The sequence below is a fragment of the Ischnura elegans genome, chromosome 3 (genome assembly GCF_921293095.1).
Source record: "Ischnura elegans chromosome 3, ioIscEleg1.1, whole genome shotgun sequence".
Taxonomy (NCBI): Eukaryota; Metazoa; Arthropoda; class Insecta; order Odonata; family Coenagrionidae; genus Ischnura; species Ischnura elegans.
The window spans coordinates 58,463,238-58,476,818 of NC_060248.1; the positions used below are offsets into that span (position 1 = coordinate 58,463,238).

Here is a 13,581-nt window from a genome sequence, read left to right on the forward strand (position 1 = left end):
CTTTCAGGGCTTTAAAAAAATTACAAACTCAATCACAGTAAGGCATTTTCGTAGCCAGGATTTTGTGTTAAAGTAAATGAATTAATCAATTGCTAATTTAAATTAAAAGAAACAAGCAAAAGGGTTGTCAAGGGTCAAGAGTTGTTTATTAGTAAGAGGAAAAGATAAATAAGTCAAAGGGACAACAACGACGTGTATAATTAAAGATTAATTACCTTAATACTGTGTCTAACAGTTTTTTATGGAGCAAAAGAAGAAATAAAGCCAATATTTTGAAATGGCGGAGGGGGATTACAGGAGATTTCGGGGCCAATTCCAAGGTGTATGAAAAACACAACAGGGCAAAGGGGTGTCCAGGGAAATTTTTTGGGATTTTTGATGCTGAAAACGTGATTTTTAGGACACAAAAACAGTACTTTTGTACGAATATTTATAGTTGAGACCATCTTACTCGTTATTGGTGCCTCTTTTAAAGTCTCAAGGGGGGGTAACCCGGAAACCCCCCCATGGCAACGCCACTGGAGTTAGGTACTCCTTACAACCATAACTGCAAATATTGGCAATAGGCAAGTAACAACCAAGAGAAATAGTGTAACATTATGGTAATCCTTATAAACCTATGGTAAGACTAAATTAAGGACAATGGAAATTTTCACACAAATTTTACGCTCAAACGAATAAGGCTACGACACTTTGGTGAGCGTCATCATCAATGCATAAATTCTTGACAGAGTGGTCTCGAGAATAATGATGACTGGACAGTTACAGATGGTTTAAATTTAATTTTTAAAAGGGTGCAAATTTCAGCCTGATTCGTCGTTTCGAAATTATATCGTACGACTTCGACATGGGTTTAATTTTCGCTCTCGGTAATAGACACGAAGAACTTGTAAATAAAAATCTAGTGAAATCGAGGGCATCTGTTATATGGGAAAACGGGTTTCAAAAGTTAGGCACTTCAAACATTTAAAAAAATTATATAAGGTTAGATAATGAGATATTAAAATAACTACAGAAATATTGTGAAAATGAAATATTAACAATGAGCACCAACCTTGGATTTTTTTAATATATAGATTGCCTTGGTTACAGAAACTTGGTCCTTCTAAGCCTTATGGATTGTCAGAAGGTTCCATGTATCCCACATAGTGGCAACATTGAAAAAATCGTCAATGCAATAAAAATAATAAATTATTAGAAAAAAATTGTGTTCGTAGTTTTAACGGAATGATAATATTATTAGACCAATTTCAATCACAATTAGAGAAGGTCGCGATGTCCTTTTTTTTTACAGGAAATAACCATTACGCAACCTTGATTAAGGATGCCACCTCTTTAGGGTTCTCAAAATGACAACTTTCTACTCGAATACGTAAGTTTTGAATGTATCGCGGAAACTTTCATGCTCCACTTTCTCGATAACGTGAACCTGAGCGGTTTCTTCGTGCACACGCCGGCCTTTAAAAGGGGTCAATGGCAAGGACAGCTTAGTTGAACGATCTCTGCAAGCCAGGTTTTTTATAAACCACAGGCTATTCCCTCTAGCAAATAGAAGCTTAAGAATAATTATCCTCAATAGTAGATAATATATAATCATAGATAATATCTTAATAGATTCAGATTTCACTTGTCGATTCCTTTCCCATATTGGCAGCTAAATTAATCTAATTCAAGGTACCACCTATTGCATTAATTGATGCGTTTAAGGAGAATTGCTTATTTTCCTGCCGTGTGAATATGATAATTTGCGATCGCTAAAAGGTCATGAATTATACGCTGAACTATACTGAGCCTCACATGAATGGACGTGAACACATTTAAAGACCAAGAGGAGGTTTTTAAGGTATTACCAAATCCAACCTTTTATACGGAAATAAAAAAATACGGAAGTCTTCAAAGGTAACCTAACCCGAATGAAACATAATTACGCATAGAATTGCTTGGCCTTGACAGGGCATTCGTCTCGTGATCCTATTTTTTATTCTCATTTAAAGAAAATTTCTCACTTCTTGATGGAGTACTAAATCAGGAATATAACTTAGTGCAGGGAGTTAAAATCAAAATTGAGTCTTTAGTTGCGATGTTCCTCGGGCCAGAATTTTAATGAAAAGGAGGAGCAGGTAAATTTGTATTTTTTTACATGAATCCCCAAAATGATGAGTAATCATTTTGAGTTTTAATCGGGAAAATTGAAGGGGCTGAATAAACTAGGAAGAAAGTGATTTCTTTTTTATGCAGAGCTATATGCAGAGATTACGTAAAGAAAGCAAACGAGATCAACTTGAAATTTATTGGTGCACTTGATTTTCTACTCGTTGCCAGTACAGAACAGAGACTCACTCGTATCCATTGGCAAACAAGTTTTTGTGTATTTCTTCTAACAATTTACTTTACTTAACTCTGTTGAGAAAAAGATCACATGCCGCCTTGGCTTCTCACCCCCTCATATGTAATGGGAAAATATTAATTCCGATGTATATCGCATGTTGGTTAGTATCGCGGAGGAATGTGCTAATAAAATATTGAAGATGGCGTAGTAATGGAAATATAGGTTACCAAAACTGTCACTAGCAACGAGCATACGATCTAGACGGAGGAATTATTAGAAAAAAATAAGAACGACGATATCCCGCAAACATACGCACTGCATACTATTTGAATATCGTAACATCAAGGTCAATCCGAAGCCAACAATTTCGCAAAGCATTACTTTAGTAAGAATAAATATTCCGTCGTTACCATTCAACCATTCAACTTTCCTATCATGAAAAGCTGAGCAGGTGCAAGTAAAAAGGCAGCTGGCATTACCTGTCCTTCCGCGCCAACTAGAGTGATCTCAATGTCAAACTGTGAGAAAGCCAAGTGTACGACGGAAAGTGCTCGCCAGCTTCCACGTGTGTCGCTATGAGAAAATAGACTTCAAATAGTCTTCGAATCACCAAAGCGCACTTCTGGTAGGGTGATGGAAAAAACGATCGCGATTAAGTCGAAAATCGAGTTCAAATAGTAAAAAATCAAGGAATTCGAGATCGATCCATGATCTTCGAGTTTCGATCCTTACTCGATGTTTCATCTTCGATCTTGACCATTTCGTATTATCAAGGCAGCTTCACTACCGGCCTATGATACCGCTATCCATCATTTGTGAAAGACTTTATCTCTGGTAACATTGGAAAGGGACGTCCTCGATCATAAAGAAAACATCTTCATCAGTCGCTCTTTCTAAAAAAATATACCCAAGCCGAATGGTTCCAAGCAGTAATTCCAAACTTTAATCTGCATGCACTGGTAAATTTTTATAACTAATAATTCAAGAATTTATTATAAGTAGATTTTTTTTCTACTACACAAATGTGTTTTTCGAATGAATAATAAACATGTTTTTGTACATGTTTGAGAATCAGCAAGGATAAATTTTGGTGATGGACAGATGTTGGTAGAAGTCAGTGTCGTAGCCGAGGAGAGTTCGGACCCGCCTCCCCCCGAAATATAAAAACACAATTATTTTCCTTTATAAAAGAACCCAAAAGATTGAAAAATTATGAATTTATAAAATACTTCCTTAACAAATGAAGTTTTCTCGATTATGAAAAGTGTTAATATAAGTTTAAACCCCATTAATTAGTACCCCGTTTCTTTTTTTGATTTCCCCCGCGGTTTTGACCCCCCCCCCCTCGAAGAAATTCCTGGCTACGCCACTAGTAGAAGTAGAAATAAAAATGAAGGAATTAGACAAAAGATCTGTGAAGAAGAATGAGATTTATGATTGATTGCATGTGTCTGCCATCTAATCATTCGCAAGCTTAATTATAGAGGAAATAAAATGCAATTAACTTTGAAGGAGGACCTCTACATGAGAATGCATTTCTCCCACTCGGGTGATATTTTATGGTCACGAATTACTCTTTCAAAAGTTTTGCTATTGTCCTGAAATTTTCAGGGTATAATGAGTATATCATAGGCAACACTTTCGTAAACCATACTACTAATTTAGCCAAATTTTCCCTCAGAATATTTTTAAATTTGAGATACAAGCAATTGTTGACAAAGGTCCCAGCGCAGCTGATTTCGTGGTCATAATGTGTTCCCATACTCTTCCCATATACGGCGAAGGTTTCATTGCAACTGGGTTGTGAGAGGCAAGTGAGGGTGGCTGTGATTCAGATGGAGCGTGTAAAGGGTGGTCGTCCGAACGGCTTTTTGTAGTCACTTTGCAGGTGTCGCAACCTGAACCTTGGGAGGAAAGGATCGCTTCCGTGAGGCACCTACGCAAAGGATAGGCGAAGTTGATGGCAGACGAATGCGCGAAACGTAACGGCCATGGGAAAAAAGTGCGTAGAAAGTGTTGGCATAGTGTCGAAGAGAGACGAGAGAGTGTTTCGTGAGGCAACGTTCCCTGCGCAGAGGATTGGTCGCGACTGAACTTTCTCACTTGCCGGCCTCCGTGGCGGCGGGGTAAAATCCTTGCCTAATAAGCCAAGGGGTCGACGGGTTCGAATACCGCCTGAGTGGATTTTCTCCCATCAAGGGCATGAATAAATGCGCATGTCCATCGCCTAAATTGCAAGAAAGGACTGTTTAGTCCGAAGTTTGGTGGATCGCTTTTTCCGTCACTTTCCGAAGTTGCAACTGTCATTCACGTATGGCGTTACAATCGCTGTTAGCGGCCGCGCATATTAATTGGCTGGCGCACAGTGGTGCCAAATGCTCAAAAGGTGGTCATAATTATTAAATACCATGTAATCTGTTTGAAATTTAGAATATAACAATTTTCGAGGTCGCTAATAACGAATATGATATTGAAATATAAAGAAAATTAAATTTTGCCAAAAAATTGGAATTTTTAATATAATAGGACTGTAATCGTTAATTATGTCTCATTACGGTTGAAGGTTACTAACGTATTTCTTCAATAATTCGCGAAGAGGCGGGTTGGGGTGGACAATTTTTTTTTGTTTTCATAGCAGAGAGTTGTGGCTACAATAATATATGTATACAAAAGCGCTGCTGGGCACTGCCATTTAACTTAATGATGTTCGTATTTTTGTTTTTTTATAAAAAATGTGTAATTTACTGGTTAATATTTACTTTAACAACAATTTTACTGCTGTTTCAATGTTATAGTAAATTAAGCATTTCAAATCTATTGACATTGCTCCATCGATTCTACTTTTTAAATTTAAAATTGAGCCAATTGGGTAGCTGTAGAGCAGTCTTGAAGATCTGAATATTTCGAAGGGAGAGGGAGTCAATGCATATCAGCAGCGCACCTGTCACTTTGCCAGTAATTTATACGAAGAGGTGCCTACTTAATTACTTTTCAAATTAATTTCTCAGCGGTTCAAATAAGTGTCTTCCCAACCATGATATGAAAAATCAAAACCCCGAATTTTTATTTTTATAATTATGACCACCTTTTATAGATTTGGCCCCACTGTGTGGCGGTCGCTACAGGCAATGGTTTCAGCGACGGAGAAAGGGACGCGCTGAATAATGGAAACAGGGATGGGATTTCAATCCTTCCAACCATCGCGGAAAATGATCATGAGAAACGGCCATATTATCTGCCATAATTGGAATGATCGCTGAAGCTATCCCTCGAAAGGGATGGAAAAAATCATCGTGCCGATTCAAGCTTATTTTGTTTAATTGTTTCCCGACGTTTCGTGGCCGTTGTTTGTCACCTTTTCCTGAGGAAGATTTTCTATGCGAGATACAAAAAAAAACTCTGTACTTAGCTATAGAAAGAAAATTTTGTCTACGTCATTGGATAACTCGGAATATTCACCGAGAGGACACATTACTTCCCCTTGATCGGAATTTTTTGGCGACAAATCACACGTTTAAAATCGCTATCATTTTAAAATTTTCCGCGCATTCGCAGAACACCACTTTCACAATTTTCCTGTGTCTCAAATCATAAAATTTTATCTCGGTATTTTTTATGTGAAAAATTCATATACTTGATGCACGGAAATGTTGAACTTTTTCTCCTCATGAGACCTGATTTAAATAAGATTGTAATTCGTCACGAAAAAAATGAAAAGCAAATCGAACGAAAGTTTTTTGCATAAGACACACTTTCGGTCACTTTCTTGCACTTTTTTCACAAACTGAAGATCAAAACAGGATAAAAGGAATTTTTGAAAAGAATGCATTCCTACCAAAACAGTCCAAAACAATATCATTTAAATTTCATCGCGTATTGCCCTTTCCTTATGCTGGTAACATCCCACAATGCAAGATTACTATTTTCTTTAATTACTATCATGTGGCCAGGTTCAATAAAATATGCAATTACAATCATTACTCAGGAATTTATTTATAAAACTAAATTTCTGCTTGATATAAAACACTTCTTAACGCTGCAAATTATCGGGTAAGATACCAAATGGTTTCATTTAAATTCAGAACATTATGACAGATATAATGTAGTCCTACATTATCCATGACTTACGGTTTACAAATAACTGTTTAGTCCACGATGCTATTTACCACACCCAAGAAGGATCTCCGGTCAATTTGTTTCCGTTGGTAACGATTGCCATGAATCGGCTTTTCCAACCGCAAGCGAATGAAAACTACTCATCAAGAGTGATATGTTCCAATTTATTATTTCCCCACAGAGAAACACTGGAAAAAAGTAAAGAGATATTGAGAAAAAAAGGGCACTAACGAGTACTGATATGATTAATCAGATTCCACGCGGGAATGAGAGACAGGTAGTACCCGAGGTTGCCCAAGGGTGTTCTAAGTTTATTCCTTTTTGTATAGTTCCTACATAAAAATCACCTCTATGATAGCCTTTAATGGAATATACCGACAAATATCCAGACATTCCTATAAAATGAGATCAATAAAAAAACACGGACAATTTTCATGCCGCAGAAATTAGCAACCGGTTGCTAAATGGGTGTCGTAATATTAATTCAATACAATACTCATTTTTATTATGAAATACCATAATGATTGAGTAGACGGGATGAGAACATGTAGACACTTCAATTTCCCTAACAGGTAATCAAGGCTAGACTTTCAGATACCACAAAGAAAAGCCTCCATTTAAAGAAAGTATTTTCTGGTAAGAATAGGAAAAACGTTCGTTTTTTCAGAAATAATACGGGCAAGTATTTCGATCGATTTCTCTTTGATGCACACAAGAAGACGTCTCTACGTAAACATCCTAAGATGCGGATCAACAGAACACAAATAAATTCGAAGTTGATTAAAAACTGCCGTTCTCTCTGTTTGGAAATACGAGAAAAATTAATTGCAATGTCAGTGTCTCAGCATAAGATTGATATGCTCTCCACGTGTATAAATGTTTTTCCTTCCCTCGCAACCCTTCTCAGGGTCACTACGATCTGTCAATCAGGAGAGACAAAAAAAACTTGATGTAGGTATACTATTCGGAGGTCATGGTCATTGAATCACATTGCAATGCTAAAGCGCTTACATTACAGGGCCTGAGGTTTCTTCCTGTTTCTGTATGGGGAAAATAACCTAGACGAAAGTCACTCCTCTTTCATGAATTTTAAAAGCAGTATCTAGTATGCACCGGACGAGGACGGTATACATATATAGCACAATACCCAGTGCAAAGAAAATTATATTCTTAATTTAAGAAAAAATATTATATTCAAGCAGATTTTTTGAGGCAACCATTTACATGGGAACCCTTCTTAAACGAATAATATATTCTTTGGAGCCAAATCACAAGTCATATGCTCTTAAATCAAATCGGAACCTCTCAATTAAAGAAAACGGAAAGGCGCACAACTCGATGTCTCATTCTCACAGCCCAAAGATCGGGTAATCAGCACCTAAATATGTTTAATTTATAAATACAAGAACAATTATGTGATTCGTACGTCACTCAGCGTAAAATTGACACAGTCTCCACGTGGATTCTACAAGGGAAAAATACCCTAGACGCAAAGTCATTTAGCTATCCCTCTTTTATGAATTTTAATAATAACATGAAGTAATCCAGGACAGTTAAGTGGATAGCACTGCGTCCAGTTCCAAGAGAATTAAATTATCAATTCAAGAAAAAATGTTTTAACTCAAGCAGATGTCCTTGAGGCTACCGTTCAACCCTATTTAAATTAAAAAAATATTTTTGGCGCCTTGTTACGAGTCGCCTGGTCTTAAATTCAATTGGTGTCTCTCGATAAAGGTCAACGAAAAGACGTAAAACCCCATGTTTCTTCGTTAAAATCCAAAGAAGCGGTAAATTAGCACTTGAGTCCTTTTGCTATAGAAATACGAAAATAAGTACGTAATTTGTCCGTCACTCAGCATAAGATTGATTCACTCTTCACGTGAATAAATCTTTCTACCCTTCTCGGCATCACAAAGATCTTTCACTTAGGAGAAAAAACTCGTTGCGCCGGGGAAAAAACTCGTTACGCGTATTATGCATGATTCCTATTCGGAGGCCATGGCCGTTGAATCTCACTGCAGACATCGAAACAATGATAGAAGGAGGAAGAAACATGAAGTTTCTTCCTGCTCCTATGTGGGGAAAATAACCAAGACGAAAGCCATTCTTCTTTCATTAATTTTAAAAGCAACATCTCGTGCACCGAACGAGGACAGTATATGTAGACAGCTCACAGCCCAGTGCCAGGAAAATTTTATTTTTATAAAAAAAAAAAAATTCAATTCCAATAGATTTTCTTGAGGCTACTGCCCTACTCTTTAATTCAAACGGGATCCCTTCTTTAAATACAAAATCCAGTCCAGTTTCAAGAGAATTGAATTCTCAATTCAAGAAAAAAATATTTCAATTCAAGCAGATTTTCTTGAGGCTATCGTTCAACCCTATTTAAATAAAAAAATAGCGCCTATAGCCCGGTCAAAATAGACATTGACCCTTGCATAAATTGCCAACAAGCTGAAAATTTGCATGAACATCAAGGATACCACTCCAATGAAATCCTGAAAAGTCCCCATCGATCCCGTGTGTGCAAAAAATTTTATTCAAGGTCAAAGGTCACAAAAATGAGTTTTTTGCATCAGAAACTTATCTACAAAATTGTCATATCACTTTTTTCTCTAAGATTTAGCGTTTCTGAGAAAAAGCCATTCGAATGTATGCTAGTTACGCGTCCAATAATGTTCGGAGAGCGCAACAATACGCACCTTATGTCATGCATATTACGAAGAATACAGCTCCAGCTTACATTCGAATGGCCTTTTCTCAGAAACGGTAAATTTTAGAGAAGAAAGTGATGCGACAATTTTGTAGATAATTTTATGATCTACGAATTTGGTCTGAGCAATTTTTACCATAACACTAACGGTTTGGCCAAAAAATGCAAGAAACTCATTTCTGTGACCTTTGACCTTGAATAAAATTTTTTGCACACACGGGATCGATGGGGACTTTTCAAGATTTCATTAGAGTGGAATCCTTGAGGTTCATGCAAATTTTCGGCTTGTTGGCAATTTATGCAAGGGTACCCCTATTTTTTGGGCTAATTTGACCGGGCTACTAGTTACAACTCGTAAAATGTGAAATCAAATTGGTGCCTCTCGATTATAGAAAAAGAAAAGGCGCACAACTCGATGTCTCTCTCTCAAAATCCAAAGATCGGTTAACGAGCACTCAAAGCCATTTGCTTTAGAAAAACGAGAACGATTACGAGCTTTGTCATTAACCTAGCATAAGATTGATACGCTCTCCACGTGGATAAATGAGTCTACTACCCTTGCAACCCTTCTTAGCGTCACTACGATCCCTCATTCGAGTGAAAAAAAACTCGATAGAAGGTGATTCAAATAGCTACAATTATATCAATCCATCGCCGCTGTTTTTCGCACATACGACATACCTGAAGGTATTGCAGTGTAAAAAATGTGCCCTCTACTTAATGCTACATGGAAATCTGAACAAAAAAATGCATATAGGAATGCTAATGCTCCTTCAGCGTGAAATTCAGCAAAGTAACCTCAATGAAGCACATGAATGTTATTTTCGGTATTTTTATTACTTCAGAAAATAATATGCTCGGTCAATATAGAATTTGTCCATATTACATTACATTTTTCGGGTGTACGTCTGCGTGCTTAATATTTAACTCGACGTTTCGTTCCTCCCACTGGGAAAGTCGGGTTAAATATTAAAGCAATAAGGTTTCCGCAGCGATTAGATGCACTATTGCATTCCATTTTTCGGGTGTGCGTTTGCGTGCTTAGTATTTAACTCGACGTTCCCAGTGGGAGGAACGAAACGCCGAGTCAAATATTAAGCACGCAAACGTACATCCGAAGAATGGAATTCAATAGTGCATCTAATCGCTGCGAAAACCTTAAAACCAAAATAGAATTTCTCCGTTGAGAATACTTTTGTTATCCGTAACCTCAACTTCTTGCCTTTTTAAGATATATAGAGGGACGAATGGAACTGATCGGAGTCAAAATTTAACGGCAGCACATCAATGTAATGCCGCTATGACATCGAAAAACAGCATTCAGCACTAAAATCCTCACTTCACGCACTACTGTGAAGTCATCTATATATCTCCGGCTCTAATAAGTCGCTTTACTCTCTTAAAGATACCAGGTACGTAGGTTTCACAGGAACTTAATCAAAAGCATAGTTCAAGTATTCTAATAGGGTTTCATAAACGCTCTCAGATTTCACCTTTTCTTATTATAGCTATACGAATACCAGGAGGAGCTGATTTCAATTCTTAGTACATTTAAATTTCCGTAGCATAGTAAAATAGTTCCTTAATTAAGAGTCACAATTTATATCCTCGAAGATTGGCTTGGTGAAAATGAGATCATCATGACAATCCTGTTCTTTGGCTCTTCTTAATTGTAAATTCTACGTAAAATTGTCTTTTTCAATCAGTATATACACATGCTACTTAACTTATTCGTTAAATATATACCTACCATTTATATTTTAAAAGTAGCAAATAGCAATACCGCAGATAAATCGATTTTTGTATTAGGAATCTTTGCATTATTTCACGATAAAGTTAGACACAAATTAGAATTTTTAATGCCGTAGCCAACAGAATTCATATTGTCTACAATAATGGGTCAGAAAGGCATTGCGACAATCTTTTCGGAGTAATATATTTCCATTAGGTAAGAAGAAGGAAAATTTACCTCTACTGGTGGCAATCAATCTGATGTTATTCTTTTTAGTAGCATAAATAAAATGTTTTCCTAAAACTAAAACGGTGAAATTTGAGATTCAATGAGGAACAATATCGATCTGTTCCTAAAATTAGTAGCTACACTTATGTTTTAGGTATATGGACAAAATTTGGGTATAAACCTCAGAAATAATATATAAATAATCAGAAGTTTTAGAGATTATGGCGAAGCTGAAGGGAGGCCACCGAGTGAGAATACGTCAGAGTCATCTACCTGCTCTCAAGAGACTTACTAATAATAACTACTAAATTAATGAAACGGCGTAGATAACTCAACCGTCATGGGCGGAATTTTTTGGAGGGGAGCAGGGGTAGCCTGATACAAAAACGGTGAAATTTAAGATTAGATGAAGAAAAATTTCACTCAATTTCTTCAAATGGTATCAACACTAATGTTTTAGGTATATGGAGCCTGGGTAGACTGGGAGCCGGGTCCCCATGGCCGGCCGTTTAAAACGATTTAAATTTTTTCAAGTGAATATAATTCAGTAATTCCTCTCGGGATCTGCACCAGGTTTATTCAGTTGTCCTGCCCAAAGTTTCGGAGACCGTGAGCCAATCGGACGATACATGAGTCAAGGCCAAATAGAATTTCATTTCAACAATTTTAGAGAAAGAACGGTGGTAGAATTAGGTAAATTTAAATGTTGTTACATCACGAAATTACATTTTATAATGCGTTTGTTACTTTGCCAATTGAAAAAAAAAAATAAATGAACAGGTGAAGATAGTAAAACGCTGTAAAGAATTGGCTATAAATGGCTAACACTGTGCAATCCATGGTTTTTCAGGTCGATAAATATCCATATCGTCGTTAAAGGGGGATATAGGTAAAAGAGCGTATTAAACCGAGTTTAATGAGGAAAGCAGCATCGGCAATTGTGTAAAATCGGACATTCAGGCAGTAATACGCCAAGAGAATGGAAGACAAGTCGTTTCCCGAAACGCCGGCCGATACGACCGAATTAACCTGATGTAGAGCCCGAGAAAAATTCCTGAAAATAGCAAGTTGCCCGAAAAAAGTGCGAAAACTATATATTCAAGTACTATGAAAACAAACACACCAAAAGTTTAAGCAAATTTTACCCTTAGATAATACATAAAATAATGTTTTCGGAGGCTAACTTAACAGATTTTCCAGGAATACATAGGGCCTTGGAATACCCCCCCAGTGTAACTGGGGAGGGTATTCCGGAGCCCCTAAATAACCCCAAAAACCCCTTGCAGGATTGCTACCCCTCCCCCCACGGCATTAAACTCTAAATTAAATCGAAACTTGAAGCTCGTACCGGGTGGAAGGGCTCCATATTATCAATAACAGACACCTTGTTACTTCCACAAAATATTTATAAAAATTTCTATTTTATGACCGGTTTCGGCTGTCACACCATTATCAAATACAGAAAATATAAAAAAATATGGAGGGGATAGGTTTATAAATATACTATGTTTGTTAATGGAGTGGGGTTGGTTCCGAGCTGGGATTGGTAGGTAATTCCTGGTGGGGAAGGGGGGGAAGACAACATAGCAGCCAAGAGATAGCAACAAACGGAAATCTTGTTATTAACATAACCTTTCCCAACCCATCCCCCTTATTACTCATCACTAGAGATACGTGAAAATCGTACGTTCATTTTTATTTTATCGCACTTTCAACAACAGTTTATCGCATTTTGCAGCGTCTATTTTTATTTTCATAATGAGGTAGATGACGATGAAATTTAGTGAAACACAGTTATATGACGAAAAGTAGAATATTTTATATAATTATCTCGTAGAACAATAATAAATTAAGGAATAAGACAAAGTGGCGGAGGGGTAACTTGCCCGCGCCCACTTTTAGTTCGCGGCCACGTAGAGTCCCAGCCAACTAGCAGCTGCCCAGTCGCCCACATGCTTCAGCGGTGAGTGTCGGCGGAGCATTTGAACTGCGCTCGGCACAAAATGTACGAATTTTGCCGTCGAAAAGGCAAATTTGCGTAAAAATATCATAAAAGTCCAGTCATCGTATCTATGTCGCATTTATTTGCGCACATCGCATTTATCGCATTTGCGATTTTCACGCATCTCTACTCATCACCCTCCCAAACCTTGTCTTGCCCCCTTCCCCTCCAGGATTTACCAATCGGAACCAACCCCGCTCCATTAACTAACATAGTATATATAAACCATTCCCCACCATATTTTTTCTGTTTTCCGTATTTGATAATGGTGTAACAGCCGAAACCGGTCATATAACAGACATTTTTATAAATATTTTGTGAAAGTAACAAAGTGTCTGTTATTTTCCCAAAGTGCTGTTTTTAATTTAAGTTAGCGGCGTTCAAACGCTCAGAATCGGAAATGGAGGAGCTACAACTTTAGTATAAGGGCTAAAATACGAACAAACGGCTAATTTCATAAT

At 37.2% G+C, this 13,581-nt stretch overlaps 1 protein-coding gene across 1 annotated transcript in view; it reads left to right on the top strand.

The window, feature by feature from the left end:
• Positions 1-13,581, top strand: part of LOC124155857 (facilitated trehalose transporter Tret1-like) — a 91,422-nt gene that overhangs the window by 37,973 nt on the left and 39,868 nt on the right. The window lies entirely within an intron of this gene.